Source organism: Pan troglodytes, chromosome 10 (genome assembly GCF_028858775.2).
Source record: "Pan troglodytes isolate AG18354 chromosome 10, NHGRI_mPanTro3-v2.0_pri, whole genome shotgun sequence".
Taxonomy (NCBI): Eukaryota; Metazoa; Chordata; class Mammalia; order Primates; family Hominidae; genus Pan; species Pan troglodytes.
Window position 1 is genome coordinate 15,135,710 of NC_072408.2, and position 6,265 is coordinate 15,141,974.

Sequence of the window (6,265 nt, forward strand, 5' to 3'; positions counted from 1 at the left end):
AAAATTTTTTTTCCCATTGCTTCAACTCACTCAGTAACCTTTCCCTACATGGAACAAATCCCATTGTTGGTTAAAAAAAAAAAGGAAAAAAGAAAAGAATCATCCTTATGAAATCGCTTATCTAACATTGTGATCCTTAATGAGAGTGCATAATATCATTTCAAGCTGGTTTTTTTCTTTATTGTCTTTTCCTAAGGCCATTCCAAGTGTATTTCATGTACCACTCAAAGTATGGTGTCCAGAACTAATCTTAGTGAAAAAACTATAGTACATCAGAAGAAAGACCTTGTGGTTACAATGTAAATATTCATAAGTTTTAAAAGAAAATATACATGTGGCTGGTCTGAGTACAGTGGCATTTACAACTAACTGATCACAACCAGTTATGAATTTCTTCGTTCCTTTTCCACTCACACTGCTTCACTTGACCAGCTTTAAAAAGAAAAAAAGAACTATACATGTTTAAGAATCATGAGATCTGGCTGGGCGCAGTGGCTCACGCCTGTAATCCCAGCACTTTGGGAGGCCGAGGCAGGTGGATGACCTGAGGTCAGGAGTTCGAGACCAGCCTGACCCACATGGAGAAACCCTGTCTCGACTAAAAATACAAAATAAGCCAGGCAAGGTGGTGCATGCTTGTAATCCCAGCTACTTGGGAGGCTGAGGCAGGAGAATTGCTTGAACCTGGGAGGCGGAGGTTGCGGTGAGCCGAGATCACACCATTGCACTCCAGCCTGGGCAACAAGAGCAAAACTCTGTCTCAAAAAAAAAAAAAAAAAAAAAAAAGAATCATGAGATCTAAAAACAGAAAGAAAGAATAATCTGAATCACAGAGAACGGGAAAATAGATGACAGGTTAATTTACAACAGAAAGGATTTGCTGAATGAGTTTTGCCAGCAGGGACTGGATTTGGGCTCCCAATTTGTGTTTTCTTAGGGTTTTGTGTAACTTGGCTGGTATCAGTCTTCATAGTTTCTCTGTACTCTGTTCTAGGACTCAATCCAAAAGGTCACCTTCCAACTCCAATCTGGCTTCTCTTAGCCCATCTATTCTAGCTCTCTCTTTTCCTTCCCCTCATTCTTCTCCAGAGAGAGGTTGCTATGGGAATGGCATCGTCATAGAAAGCCAGCTGGTAGAGAGAAGTGGTGACAGAAGCAGAAACAAAAGGGTGCAGAAAGAAAAATAAAAGACGAAGGTAAAAACAATAGGCACAGACATAGGTGAGAATTGAGACGGTCAAGGCCAGGCGCGGTCTCTCATGCCTGTAATCCCAGCACTTTGGGAGGCCAAGGCGGGTGGATCACGAGGTCAGGAGATCAAGACCATCCTGGCTAACACAGTGAAACCCCGTCTCTACTAAAAAAAAAAAATACAAAACATTAGCCGGGCATGGTGGTGGGCACCTGTAGTCCCAGCTACTTGGGAGGCTGAGGCAGGAGAATGGCATGAACTCAGGAGGCAGAGCTTGCCACCATGCACAGCCGAGATCGTGCGACTGCACTCCAGCCTGGGCGTTAGAGCGAGACTCCGTCTCAAAAAAAAAAAAAAAAAAAAAGAGAATTGAGACAGTCAAAAGAGGAACTACACAGGTGATAAAATGCCATCAACACATTTACTTCTAGAAATGGATGGAGGCATTGCCCACAGTTAGAGGAACACAGCAGAGGAACCAAGGCAACAGACACGAGCAAACCCAGGGACCTGAAATAGATGTAGAGACACAGGAGGAGAGAGACACGGTCAGATGACAAACCCAATTTGCAGGATTCTGCAGAAAGCAGCTGCAGACAGAATCTAGCTAAGCATAGAGACTGTTTCAAGGCAGCGTTTTATTTATCCTCATCTGCCTGCCTGAGTCATTTCTATTTCCAAGGAATGAACCAGTGGGAGGTTATAAAGGGGTTACCTTCACTTCCTTATTGTTTTCCACTTTGTTTTCTTGCCTGTCATCTTCTGACGTGCACAGAAAGGAACCTCCCTAGGACAACCAAAAGCCAGGAATATGTCCCTTAGACACAACTCTTTTTTTTTTTTTTTAAGACAGTGTCTCGCTCTGTCACCCAGGTTCGAGTGCAGTGGCCCGATCTTGGCTCACTGCAAGCTCTGCCTCCCAGGTTCATGCCATTCTCCTTAATCAGCCTCCCAAGCAGCTGGGACCACAGGTGCCCACCATCACGCCCAGCTAATTTTTTTGTATTTTTAATAGAGACAAGGCTTCATCGTGTTAGCCAGGATGGTCTCGATCTCCTGACCTCGTGATCCTCCTGCCTCGGCCTCCCAAAGTGCTGGGATTACAGGCGTGAGCCACCGTGCCTGGCCTAGACACAACTCTTATATCTTGACTGTTCTTCAATATTTGTATTTTTGTCTTTTTTTTTTTTTTACAATTCCCTTTCTTGTTCTTTTTTTTTTTCCATTTGCCCCAGGTAGCCACCAACTTAATGCTCCTTATGTCTATCCCATTCCTTTTTCCAGTCTCTATTACCTAGTCGTCCTTGTCCCCACCCCTCCTAGCCAAAATTTTTGCTTCTTCCAATTCCATTCTTTAACCGAGTTCTTACCTGGGCCTCTCAATCTTCGGACAAGACAACATCTTGATAAAAACATCCAGAGGCCAGGCGTGGTGGCTCATGTCTGTAATCGCAGCACTTTGGGAAACCAAGGTGGGAGGATTGCTTGAGTCCAGAAGTTCAAGACCAGCCTGGGCAACATGGCAAAACTTCATCTCTACAAGTAATACAAATAATTAACCAGGCATGGGGCCACCCACCTGTGGTCCTAGCTACTTGGAAGGCTGACATGGGAGGATCAGTCAAGCCCTGGAGGTCGAGGTTGCAGTGAGCCGTGATCATGCCACTACACTCCAGCCTGGGCAAGAGAGCAAGACTGTTACATACATACACATAAATCAATCAAGAAATAAGAGCTTTCTTTTTCCTTCTTTTTATTTTTTATTTTTTTGAGATGGAGTTTTTGCTGTTCTCACCCAGGCTGGAGTGCAGTGATGCAATCTCGGCTCACTGCAACCTCCACCTCCCAGGTTCAAGTGATTCTCCTGCCTCAGCCTCCCGAGTAGCTGGGACTACAGGTGCCTGCCACCATGCCTGACTAGTTTTTGTATTTTTAGTAGAGATGGGGTTTCACTGTGTTAGCCAGGATGCTCTGGATCTCCTGATCTGGTGATCCACCCGCCTCAGCCTCCCAAAGTGCTGGGATCACAGGGGTGAGCCACCACGCCTGGCCGAAATAACAGCTTTCTAAATCCAGAAAGATTTGAATGAGATTTTTTTTAAAGGTGATGTTGAAAAAAATTAAAATGTATATGCATCTATATTGAGAAAGCCTTCAAAATGCATAACGCTGTGCTGTACTAGGCAGGAAACTCAAAGTCCCTACCCTCAAGTTATAATCTGGTGCTGGAAGGGACAAGATAAGAAAATGCTAAAAAAAAAAAAAAAAGCCAAGAATCATGAGATTTTATTCATGTGGAAACACCCAGAAAGGCTTCTTGAAGCAGGTATTTGGAATAGATCTTGAAACATGGGTAGACTCAGAGATAAGAGATGAAGATTAGAGGGTTGGGCACAGTGGCTCACGCCTGTAATCCCAGCACTTTGGGAGGCCAAGGTGGGTGGATCATGAGGTCAGGAGATCGAGACCATGCTGGCTAACAGCGTGAAACCCCATCTCTACTAAAAATACAAAATAAATTAGCGGGGCTTCATGGTGGGCGCCTGTAGTCCCAGCTACTCGGGAGGCTGAGGCAGGAGAATGGGGTGAACACGGGAGGTGGAGCTTGCAGTGAGCCGAGATGGCGCCAGTGCATTCCAGCCAGGGCGACAGAGTGAGACTCTGTCTCAAAAAAAAAAAAAAAAAAAAAAAAAAAATCAGAAAAGAGCATTTCGGGTGGGCGTGGTGGCTCACGCCTTTAATCCCAGCACTTTGGGATGCCAAGGCAGGCAGATGACCTGAGGTCAGGGGTTCGAGACCAGCATGGCCAACATGGGGAAACATGTCTCTACTAAAAATACAAAAATTAGCCGGACGTGGAGGCACGCACCTGTAATCCCAGCAACTGGGGAGGCTGAGGCAGGAGAATTGCTTGAACCCAGGAGGCGGAGGTTGCAGTGAGCTGAGATCACGCCATTGCACTCCAGCCTGGACAACAAGAGCTGAAACTCCATCTCAGGGAAAAAAAAAAAAAAAAGAGCATTTCAGTAAAGTGGAATGGCCTGGGCACATGTCTGGTGGTAGGCAGTTTGTGGGAAGGCTGGGGAATGGTGCTTAGACCAGTTTAGCTGAGGAGTAAGGCACTTACAGAAGTCTAGTAAAAGATAATGCTGGAAAAGCAAGTTCGGGGATGCTGCAGCAGTCTTCGAATACCACTGGTGCTAGTTCAAGTGTAAGCCCTCAGGTGAGGGATGAACTAAATTATTTATTATTTATTTTGTATTATTATTTTATTTATTTATTTATTTTGAGACAGAGTCTCACTCTGTCGCCCAGGCTGGAGTGCAGTGATGCGATCTCAGTTCACTGCAACTTCCGCCTCCTGGGTTCAAGTGATTCTCCTGCCTCAGTCTCCTGAGTAGCTGGGATTACAGGCACCCGCCACCATGCACAGCTAATTTTTGTATTATTAGTAGAGATGGGGTTTCACCATGTTGGCCATGGCTGATCTCGAACTCCTGACCTCGTTATCAGCCTGCCTTGGCCTCCCAAAGTGCTGGGATTACAGGCGTGATCCACCGCTCCCGGCCTTAGTTTTTGTATTTTTGGTAGAAACGGGGTTTCACCATGTTGGTCAGGCTGATCTCGAACTCCTGACATCAGGTGATCATCCACCTCAGCCTCCCAAGTGCTGGGATACAGGTATGAGCCACCGCACCAAGCATTCTGTGCTTTTTTAAATCTCGTCTTTCTATTGCTTTCCTCGACCCCAACCCTGAATCCCAACTTGATTGCTTCAGAGGCTTTCTTGATAGAAATGCATTTGGTACAACGGCGGAAAGCGTTTTCTGCAAGCAGTCTTCTCTCACCTCTGTTTTTAGAACAAAGACAAGGTTGGAAGTTAGAAAACCTGGGTATCAGCAAAGACTATGGTACAGACTGTGCTACAGACTTCGCAAAAACTTAAGTCATTAAACCTGTGTCTCAGTTCTCTAATTCCAGAAGGTGGACTTATGGCTGAAGAAGAAGAATGCTAGCTATTTTATTCTGTGCAATCTCAAGAGTTCTACAAAGGTACTGCCCAAACAAATACTTCCTGATCCATGCATGTGAAGTAGTCATTACCCGAGAAGAAAGGTGAAAAATTATGCAATTGTTCTTTTTTTTTTTTGAGATGGAGTTATGTTCTTGTTGCCCAGGTTAGAGTGCAATGGCACAATATTGGCTCACTGCAACCTCCGTCTCCCGGATTCAAGTGATTCTCCTGCTTCAGCCTCTGGAGTAGCTGGGATTACAGGCACCCGCCACCATGCCCAGCTACTTTTTTATATTTTTAGTAGAGATGGGGTTTCACCATGTTGGCCATGCTGGTCTTGAACTCCTGACCTCAGGTGATCCACCCAACTCGGCTTCCCAAAGTGCTGGGATTACAGGCATGAGCCACCATGTCTGGCCAAATTATATAACATTTTAACTACTAATCAGATATTCACTTATCAGTCCTCTTTCCAATATATACTTAAAACTGCCAAGTTTTTGGAGCCTTTCCTTGGTTCGTTCATGTTTGGGTCTGGAACATATAGACATAGTGAATATATAATTGAATAAATGACTGGCTGACTGAATAAACCTCTAGCTCTAAATATAAAAGCATTGAGATCAGGAAACATCACTGTTCTCTATCTTAAAAATAATAAAAACGTAATAAGGAAAAAAGCATTAGGAAAAGGTTTTTTTTTGCCACTAGATTCTAAGTGGTAACATAGAATTTGAAGAATCAGAAGCATGTGAAAAGAGTGACTTAGTTGTATCTGGGTATGGCTGAGAAAGAATTTTTCTCCCCTTTCATCTTTTAATCTCCATCAGACATTGCTCCTCTCAGGTAGCCTGAGAATGAAGCTATTTACTTCTGTCTCATTAGTTCTTCTTTGATCCTGACAGCTGCAGTCAATATAAAAGAAATGCCACAGCCCCAGGAAAAGATTCCAATGTCCCCACGTGGAGGACGTGCAGAGACAGCATCATTCTTTGTCTCCCACATTCTTATCTACCTGGTGACAGGACAGTGACTTCTGCCCCCTTCTCTCTCACTAA

At 44.5% G+C, this 6,265-nt stretch overlaps 1 long non-coding RNA gene across 1 annotated transcript; it reads right to left on the bottom strand.

Annotated features, from left to right (window-relative positions):
- Positions 1-1,575: 1,575 nt before the first annotated feature.
- LOC134807427 (uncharacterized) lies at positions 1,576-4,173 on the bottom strand. Its single transcript, XR_010147893.1, has 3 exons — positions 4,062-4,173; positions 2,563-2,728; positions 1,576-1,979 (listed from the first exon to the last, which is right to left on the bottom strand). It is a non-coding gene; the product is annotated as an uncharacterized LOC134807427 (long non-coding RNA).
- Between the last annotated feature and the right edge of the window lie 2,092 nt (positions 4,174-6,265).